Below are 9518 nucleotides of genomic sequence, written 5' to 3' on the forward strand. Positions count from 1 at the left end.
TAAAGCAGATTGTAAGGATGCTGTCTGTGTACTTTATGCACCTGCTTCCAGTTGGAACTCTGGCATATGCATTCCCTCTTGTTCTATTAGCACATCTGTGAGCATCCTTTTTAGTGACAGTGTTCTATGCTGTTGAGTGTACAGCCTACAGTTTGCACACGCACTACCTGGCTGTGGGGTATGGAGGTTGTGTTCAGTTTTTCTCAATGTTGAATGACTGATAAAGCTAGGTCTTATGCTAAAGACATGCTTAAATGAATTTAGGGATTTTTTTTGTGGGTGCAGCAAACTTTATTGATGGTATTCAAGAGAGTAGAGAGGGCTCCCTAGGCCCCTCCTGTTATTATGGTGGTCTGGGGTGGAAATTGTGAGGGAGATGCTCAGTGTTGGGGGCTTAGTTGGGATAGGGATTCCTCAGCAACTGAGAGCCTCTCTCTTGCCCTCAGTGTCCTTGCTGGGGTAGGTGGTCCAGGGTTTCTTACTCCTTGGAGGCCATGTAGGCCATGAGGTCTACCACCCTGTTGCTGTAGCCGTATTCATTGTCTTACCAGGAAATGAGCTTGACAAAGTTGTCATTGAGAGCAATGCCAGCCCCGGCATTGAAGGTGGAAGAGTGGGAGTTACTGTTGAAGTCGCAGGAGACAACTTGGTCCTCAGTGTAGCCCAAGATGCCCTTCAGTGGACCCTCAGATGCCTGCTTCACCACATTCTTGATATCATCATACTTGCCAGGTTTCTCCAGGCAGCATGTCAGATCCACGACTGACACATTGGGGATAGGAAGACAGAAGGCCATGCCAGTGAGCTTCCTGTTCAGCTCTGGGATGACCTTGTGCACAGCCTTGGCAGCACCATTGGATGCAGGGATGATGTTCTGGGCAGCCCCACGGCCATCACGCCACAGCTTTCCGAGGGGCCATCCACGGTCTTCTGAGTGGCAGTGATGGCATGGACTGTGGTCATGAGCCCTTCCATGATGCCAAAGTTGTCATGGATGACCTTGGCCAGGGGGGGCTAAGCAGTTGGTGGTGCAGGATGAATTGCTGACAATCTTGAGTGAGTTGTCATATTTTTCGTGGTTCACACCCATCACAAACATGCGGGCATCGGCAGAAGGGGTGGAGATGATGACCTTTTAGGCTCCATCTTTCAAGTGGGCCCCGGCCTTCTCCATGGTGGAAAAGACACCTGTAGACTCCACGACATACTCAGCACCGGCCTCACCCCACTTGATGTTAGCAGGGTCTTTCTCCTGGAAGATGGTGATGGGCTTCCCATTGATGACAGGTTTCCCATTCTCGGCCTTGACTGTGCCGTTGAATTTGCCATGGGTGGAGTCATACTGGAACCTGTAGACCATGTAGTTGAGGTCAATGAAGGGGTCATTGATAGCAACAATCTCCACTTTGCCATGTGGAGAGCAGATGGCAGCCCTGGTGACCAGGTGCCCAATACGGCCAAATCGGTTCACACCGACCTTCACCATTTTGTCTACGGGTAGAGGCTGGCACTGCACATGAAGATGCGGCTGTCTCTGGAACAGGCAGGAGCAGAGAGCCAGGATTTTTCTTTGAGGGAATATCAATGTCTTTTGAGGCTTACTCCCCTCCCCCCACTATTGTATGCTATTCATCCTGCTATATCTAGAATTAACCATGCATTACCTCATTTTCAGATACAAGCCTTATACTGTTTTAAATTGTGGTTATTTACATAGGTTAAAAATATCCCATTATATTAGTTCTCATTTCTTTGGCTACCAGGAGTTTGAGGAAGTATCAAAGGTCATTGCAGCTTAAAGGGTTGTTGGTATTTTAAAAGGATTTCCTTTGAACTATGTCTCTTTAATTGTCATACAATTAACACAGACCACAGTGGAAAGCCTAGATTGAGAAATTGCCTAGATCAGGTTGGCCTTTGGGACTTGTCTGTGGGGCATTGTCTTGATGCACAAAAGCCCAGACAACAATAGGAAGCACTGTTCCTGATCAGGTCCTCAAATACAAAAGCTAGCTAGGCATGAGCCAGACAGCAAGACAGCAAGCAGAATCCTCCATGGCTTTTGCCCCAGTTTCTGCCCTGACTTCCTCCCAATGATGGACTGTGACTTGGAAATGTAAGCCAAATAAACCCTTTCCTTTCCTATGTTGCTTTTTGTCATCATATTATATCTCTCACACCATAAGACTGATTCTGCAGTATAACAGTATCCTGGCTAAGAAACATCTAGTGAGCTTTTCTGGATCCACTGACTCCTCTATGTGTGCTCCAACATCTCTGTATTTAAAGTTCTTTTTTTTTTAATGATGACATATTATGTCTGATTCACAAATAGTGGCAAATGATGACAGAACCAACCACTGCAGCTTTTCTCTATTCATTATTGTATTACCTACTTGTTTCCATAGCACACAAGAATTGGTGTTCTCTACAGTGGTTGTGTCATGGGTTGATTACACATATACATGTGCAGAGTTTTACCTCAAATCTTATTTCTAGATGTCTATATTGATTGTGATTTATTACTTAGCACATGTATATTTATTTCATTTTTGAGACCTTGTTTTTGTAGTAAACTTATAGAATGATGTAAGTGAGTCAAAAGGGCTGAAACATTTACATGTCACATGTGTCATGTTTTCTTATGGGGGGTTGAAAATGGACATTATTTTTTACCAGTAACCAGGAATCACTGCTTGGGGAGATTCAGGCAGCTAGTAAGCTAAATAAAACTTTGAAATGTTTTTATTAATTAATAATTATAAATATTTATCTTGTGTTTTAAATTTATACTCTTATAACCAAATAGGCTAAATATTAAAAATTATTTATCAATGCCTTTTTCCTTTAGTTAAGTTAGTTCTTCATCGTCCTTTACCTAACTTCTCCCTTAATTCTCCTGTTTTTTAATTCTTATCACTTTTTTTGTAATTTCTTTTGTTTATATCTTTGCAGTCACCAGGAATAACAGGACAGAGAAGTAAGGTAACTTTAATTGATTTTCCAAGGCTCCTTCTTGAATCAAGAAGGAAGTGCCATTAAGACATCTTAAACAGTAGTGTTAAGTTAGAGCTGTCTCCATTTACAGGAGATGGTTTCAGTAGTAGCATGCCTGTCTGATAGAAATATCAAGGTTTAATTGTATACACAGTCAGGCACTAAATAGTGCCTTTATTTAGTGATTTCATAAAAATGGATGTGGGTCCCACTAGTATGACTGGCCAAAATCAAGAGAATGATTGGTGGTAAAACTTCTTAGGAAAAGTTTCTTGTCCTCTAACCTAATTCTGGAAGAAAGTTCAGAGGGAGGGAGGAAGATGGAAAAATATGCTACCTGTTTCCATAGCAATGCTTTCATTGTGATGTGTGCCAACCCTTCTGGCCCAGACCTGTTTCAGAGCCATAGTGAACAAGTTTGGACATACAGATACAAAAATGCAAATCTTTTGTCACTTTAATTGACTGGTTATATTCTAATTGGAATAGAGAGTAAAGAGCTGAGCTTTGGAGGAGAAAGAGAGAGGTTGGGAAACTACTTAAATTTTTATCCCCACTGAGCACTAAGATCAGGTATCAAGTGGAAAAAAAAAGCATAGAAAAGAAAGCATGCCAAAATCTATTTAAACAGTTTGCACTGTGGGTATTTGTATGAACTACAGCTCTACATGTAGATGAAACCCTTGCATGGTGATATTGTGGCTAGAGGGGCCATTACTTTCTCTTGCTCCTTTGCTGTCTTCAGTTCCAGAAGTGGCTCGTCTTTAAATATTGAGTCAAATATATTAAAACTCTGGAAGTTAATCCTTCCCCATTGCTTATTCCTTCATTCTTCTTTACTCGCGGTAAGTTTCTCAGCTGAGATGGACACAGTGTAAGTCAGCCTTTATGTCCAGTGCTCTGGTGGCTTATGATGCATGTATCATATTTATCGTAAAGATGAATGCCACATTTGTGTAATGTAGCATTTGACAAATGTCACTCAACTCAGTGACAATCTAGCACAGGAAGCTCCTAAAATCTAAATAAAAATAAAGCAACAACCATAATATCTGATGAAACACACCAATAAATTCAAGAATGCTACCATATAGATATTGATATTATTACTTAAAGTTTTTGCTTTAGTAAGTGAAGGGCTTGCTATAATGAAGCATTTGCAGTTGGTATGTGACCAGTCTTTTCTAAATAATCAATTATACATGATTGGCAAAGTCACAGTTAGCTTAAGTGTGTATGCTGTTACAGGGGTTATAATAGTTCATGGGCTAACTTATAATGGTACAAACAACAATATTTATTATTCTTCATAGTATTTTACTCTGAGCTGGTTGGGATTTAAAAATTGTGTCATTTTCAATTATTTGAATTGTTGAATATTTGAAAATGATGTCAAATTTTTAGATCTGTACTTACAGAACAATGAAGTAATTAGCTTTCTAGAAATAAACTAATGGTTCTTTACAAAGTTCAGTGCTTATTTTAAGTATTTCAGAATTTTTAATTAAAAAAATACATATATACCCCCTAAGGCCGAGCAAGCTCTATGCTGTAAAATCTGAGGGTTCCTGCATTGACCTAATGGCAGCTTTGAATATTTGTCTTTACTGAGTAGATTTATGTTAACATAGTTTCTGTTTGGGACCCAAGACCTTGATGGCCAGCAAATCTTCAGGAATGGTTTGTGTCAGGTTCACTGGGAAAGCCTGTGCCAAATATAAGGTGGAGCATGGTTTAGAAAGACATATGACATCATCTGGATTCCATATGTGAACAAATAAATATATGAGCAAGTGTACCCACCCATGTACATGTGCACAAATACAACAATCCGTACATGTATGCATACATACAGAAATTTTAGAAAATGACATCTTTTAAAAAAAAAAGACTAGTGTAAAGAAAGAATGTTTGATTGTCTAGACACTGAAGCTGTTGGATAAGTTCAAGGAAGGAACTTGAAGTTAGATACTATGGGGTGTTTTCTGCCAAAGAAGCAGGTCACTAACCATTTCTTCAAGTAGGCATGAAATCTAGCATGTAGAAAATTTCTTGGCACAAAAATTCTTATTTTAGATTTCTTTGAAAAATCAAGAAATGATGGGGGAATTTAAATCTTGTAAATGTGTTCTGTATAAAAACCCAGTTTTCTTTCCATTGGTTGAAGGTGTTACATTGCAAAGGAGACTTTATACAGTATATCCTTATGGGAGGAGGACTCAATGTGTTAGAATAATTTTTTAACAACATTCTACTTGGTAGTGTTAAATGCATTTTCTCTCTGAACTGTTGTGAATTTAATGGGCCATTCTCTGTGTTGGCAGGAGATATTATTATGGGAATTACAGTGAAGTATTCCAATCCATATATTTTTAGAGAGTTGAATACAGCTTTTCCCACTATTATGCTGCCCTAAGACATACCCATGGGGGATTTAAATCTCTGAAAATGAGCAATGCTATTCTGTCCTGGGATGTTTGGTAGATAACTCTTAGCTAGAACAAATACTTGAAATAGTATTTAACAAAGTGATTAGCACCTATAATTTGCATGTGAATTCTACCCAAATGTCTAGTGCTTAAAATTGACTTCAATTACCCTAGGGGCTAAGCTTAGGCTTTACTTCTCCTTACCTAAAAATGACATAGAGTATTATATAAATGTCAGAAATGTTTTAGGTTACTGTTAGACTTAAATATGCCCTTTATATATAATATATGATAAGATATAGAATAATACCAGTTTGCAAATTCTTTCAGAATTAATAATACAAAATTTTAATTTCACTCCAGGTTTTAGTATCACATAGTGTTAACCTTTAGTATAGGGAATTCAGAAATTAAAATTTGAACCCCGGATATCACAATTATTTAACATACTACCTTATTGATTTTTCTGTTGCCATGATCAAACATCATGACCAAAGCAACTTATAAAGAAAGCTTTTAATTTGGCTTATAGTCTCAAAGGGTCAGAGTCTCTGATGGCAGAACAAAGGAACAGCTGAGAGTTCACATCTTGATTTCTTGATTTAAAACACACACACACACACACACACACACACACACACACACACACAGACACACACACACACACACAGAGAGAGAGAGAGAGACACACACACACACAAAGAGACAGAGAGAGACAGACAGACAGACAGAGACAGAGACACAGAGAGAGACACAGAAAGAGATAGAGAGACAGAGAGGACAGAGAAGACAGAGAGACAGAGACCTAATTAAAAATTTCATGAGTCATTTGAAACCTCAGAGCCTGTCCCCAGTAACTTCTCCTTCAAAAAGTCTACACACCTCCCAGTTCTTCTCAAACTGTTCCACCACCATATTTATAAGGTTTAAACCCCCATCATTTCTTGTTTTTTCAAAGGAACCTAGTGTAAGGAGTTTGTGCCAAGTCTTTTCCTACATGCTGGCTTTCATACATACATACGTGAAGAAATTGTTAATAACCTACTTTTTGTTTTGGCAGAAAATACACCATAGTATCTATCTTCAAGTTCATTTCCTTGAACTTATCCCACAGAGTCAGTGCCTAGACAATCAAGAATTCCTCCTTCACACCAATCTGATTTAAAATCATTTTCTAAAATTTTTGTATGTGTGCATACATGTACAGACTGCTGTATGTGTCCATACACGTATAGATTGTATGTGTGCACATGCATTTATTTGTTCAGATTAGACCAGACAATGTCATAGTGTCTTTCTTAATCATTGGGACCAAGCACTGAAATTTATGAACCATTTCCATTCAAACCACCACACAGACATTAATTAAATTAGGCACTATATTTATTATTTATTTATTATTCAATCATGAATGAATAATTCCAGTGCCAAGTCTTTAAGATAGGTGTGTCAGGATCTCTCTCCATAGATATCTTAATTGAAAAAGCATAGTTGCTTCTGTAGTCTGAGTTTTTGGGGACTCAGAGCAAAATAATTTATCCTTATTTCTTTGTCTCCCAAATGGTGTCTTTCTCGGCCTTTCAGCTATGTTGATTTTATCTGTCTTATTCTGGTATAATGACACTAGAAACTCTACTTCCTGTCATTTTTTTTTCTTTCACAGCAATGTGTGTGTTTCTGGTACTCTATTTATATCTTGTTACCCGTCTTTCTTCAGGCTGCTATACTATCTTTAACTATTTCTCCCTGTTTCATTTTTCTATTTCATCTTTGTTTTTTTCTATTATTTCTATTTCATCTTTTTTTTTCCTTTATGATAGGTGTGGCTGATAGTAGTTTTGGAATGGCCATTCTGTCTTTTGTTTTTGGTGCTAGAGATCCAGTCGAGGGCATCACACATGTTAGGAAAGTTCTCTACCATTGAGCTAACCTTTCTTCTTTCCTAATATCAAAAGAAATCCAGTTTCAAAACAAGGTTTCTTTCTCTTGGTTTTGATATCACTTTACAAGCAATAGTGTTCTGTGTACATACCAAACATGTATCCTTCTCTGCACTTTCTTAGGTACTCAGCCTTTACCTCCAATGGAACTGCTCCTCTGAACATACTGCATGGAGGGGCTTGCAAACATCACTGCTATACCATGGTTCACACCAATTTCATCATCTTTTCTACCATCCCAAGTCCTGAAAGTGGCCTACTCTTAACATCATAGGAATAATATTCATTGTTTTGATCAGAAAGTCCAGACTTCCCTCCATGATCTAGGTTTACAGTCTGAGTCTCAGACCCTGAACATAAACACACATCAACACACCGAGAGAAAGGGAAATGAGGAGATATCCATGTCCCTGCTCATGAACTTTAGTATATCTATGGTTAGTTAACATTGAGTGGAAAATGCCCAAATTGGTGACTGCATTAACTCTGCTGGAGTTGAGGGATACAAGTGGAGAATAAAGAAGGAACAGAGTTTGTGGAGACAGAATTATTGATGAACTGGAAGTTGGACTGGGCCCCTTGAGTTTCCTTCTGTTTCTAAACAGTGATATTCATAGGACTTTTAAATTCTATGTCAGTTCCCTTGCTTCCCATCTAAGGTAATGGTTTTCAAAAGGCCTTGCTTGTCTTACTGCTGACTAAATTATTCCCCTCATTTCACCTTCCATGACTTGGCCACTAGTTGAGATGCAAAGGCCTCACCCTCAAGTATCAGTCAGCCGTGGAACAGTGCCATAGTATCGGTGCCTGGTGGGAGGCCATAGAAGACAGAGCCAAGTCGGAGAAGTCATGGAAACATAGTCCAGGATGAGAACATTGAGTCGAACTGGAGAGGAGATGAGGAGTGACAGGAAACCAGGTGCATGCTGGGGCTTGGACAGAAGGTCTTGGATGGCTGACAAGAACATTGCCTCCTAGGGAACAGGGTAGTTGTATTTCTAGCTCCTGACAGGATCGATGCTGGCAGATACCCTGTGAAGGCCAAATCCCCACCAGGTGAAATGTTCGTGTTCACATTCATGAATCATGGATTCTGAAAGCAGCAAGCCCTATGGTCTCTTGCTATCCTTTTGTCAGAACTGTAGGAAGTTGACATGTCCGTGGGTATGAGCACCTTTAAACTCTTCAAGAATTGACTTAGTGCCTCCTCCTGTCATCCATTTCAGGGCTTCGGGCATCTAATAAGAGCGGAGTCTTCCTTGTCTCAAAGCTCCATTAGTTTCTTGTGTCTCCTCTGACCACAGATTTTGATAGCACATCATCTTTTCTTGCTAAAATGTTCTTTCCCTTGAAAAGCCAAACCTAATGCATTTGCCCTTTCCTTATCACACATGTATTTATTCAATGCATATGTTCTTTTTGTTGACAGATGTTCTATAGCTGGGTAATGCAGTTCACTGAACCTGAATGTCACTGCATTGATTAGAGTTGTTGACAAGTTAGCTTCAGGTGCCCATACATCTCTGCTTTTGGAGCACTGGAGTTACAGGCAATACCCGTGGCCCTGGCACTGATGTAGGTACTTAGTATCCAAATTCAGATTCTTGTAGTAGCGTTCCAAGCATTTTTACTAACTGGGCATCTCTGCATACCCTCCCTACCCTAGGTTTTATTTTCATCCAAGCAATTTTTATTCATGTGTTAAAATCAAACTTGGCAAAGACAACATTGTCAGAGTATGTTGTGCGTGTAGGTGCATACACACATGTGCATACACACAGAGTGCTTGGTATGGTTCTAAATGCCTTATATATGTTAACTTAATTGATAATGGCAGCTTGCTGTTACTACCGTCCAGATGGGACTCTGGGTTCATGGATGATTATTTGCATATAAAAGTTCAAAGATTCTGCAGTGGTAGTGCTGGATTATGGACAGGCAGTGCAGCATAGGGACTGTGTGTCACTCATCCTGGACTTACAGAGCACAGGCCACCCTCCCAACAGTGGCACCACCAAGCCTTTCCTCCTGATACCTAGTTCCTTTTCTCCAAGACTTTCTGTTCTTTTTTCAACATATACTTTTTCTCTGATGTTGGCCTTTATAATTCCAAGTAATGTATAGTCAAGGCTATTTGTGGATTTATTAGCTT

At 39.4% G+C, this 9518-nt stretch overlaps 1 pseudogene across 1 annotated transcript; it reads right to left on the reverse strand.

Moving 5' to 3' along the window:
* Positions 1-463: 463 nt before the first annotated feature.
* On the reverse strand, positions 464-1486 carry LOC110307301 (annotated as a pseudogene). Its single transcript, XR_002379375.2, has one exon. The product of XR_002379375.2 is annotated as a glyceraldehyde-3-phosphate dehydrogenase pseudogene (transcript).
* Between the last annotated feature and the right edge of the window lie 8032 nt (positions 1487-9518).

Source organism: Mus caroli, chromosome 12, assembly GCF_900094665.2.
Source record: "Mus caroli chromosome 12, CAROLI_EIJ_v1.1, whole genome shotgun sequence".
Lineage (NCBI taxonomy): Eukaryota > Metazoa > Chordata > Mammalia > Rodentia > Muridae > Mus > Mus caroli.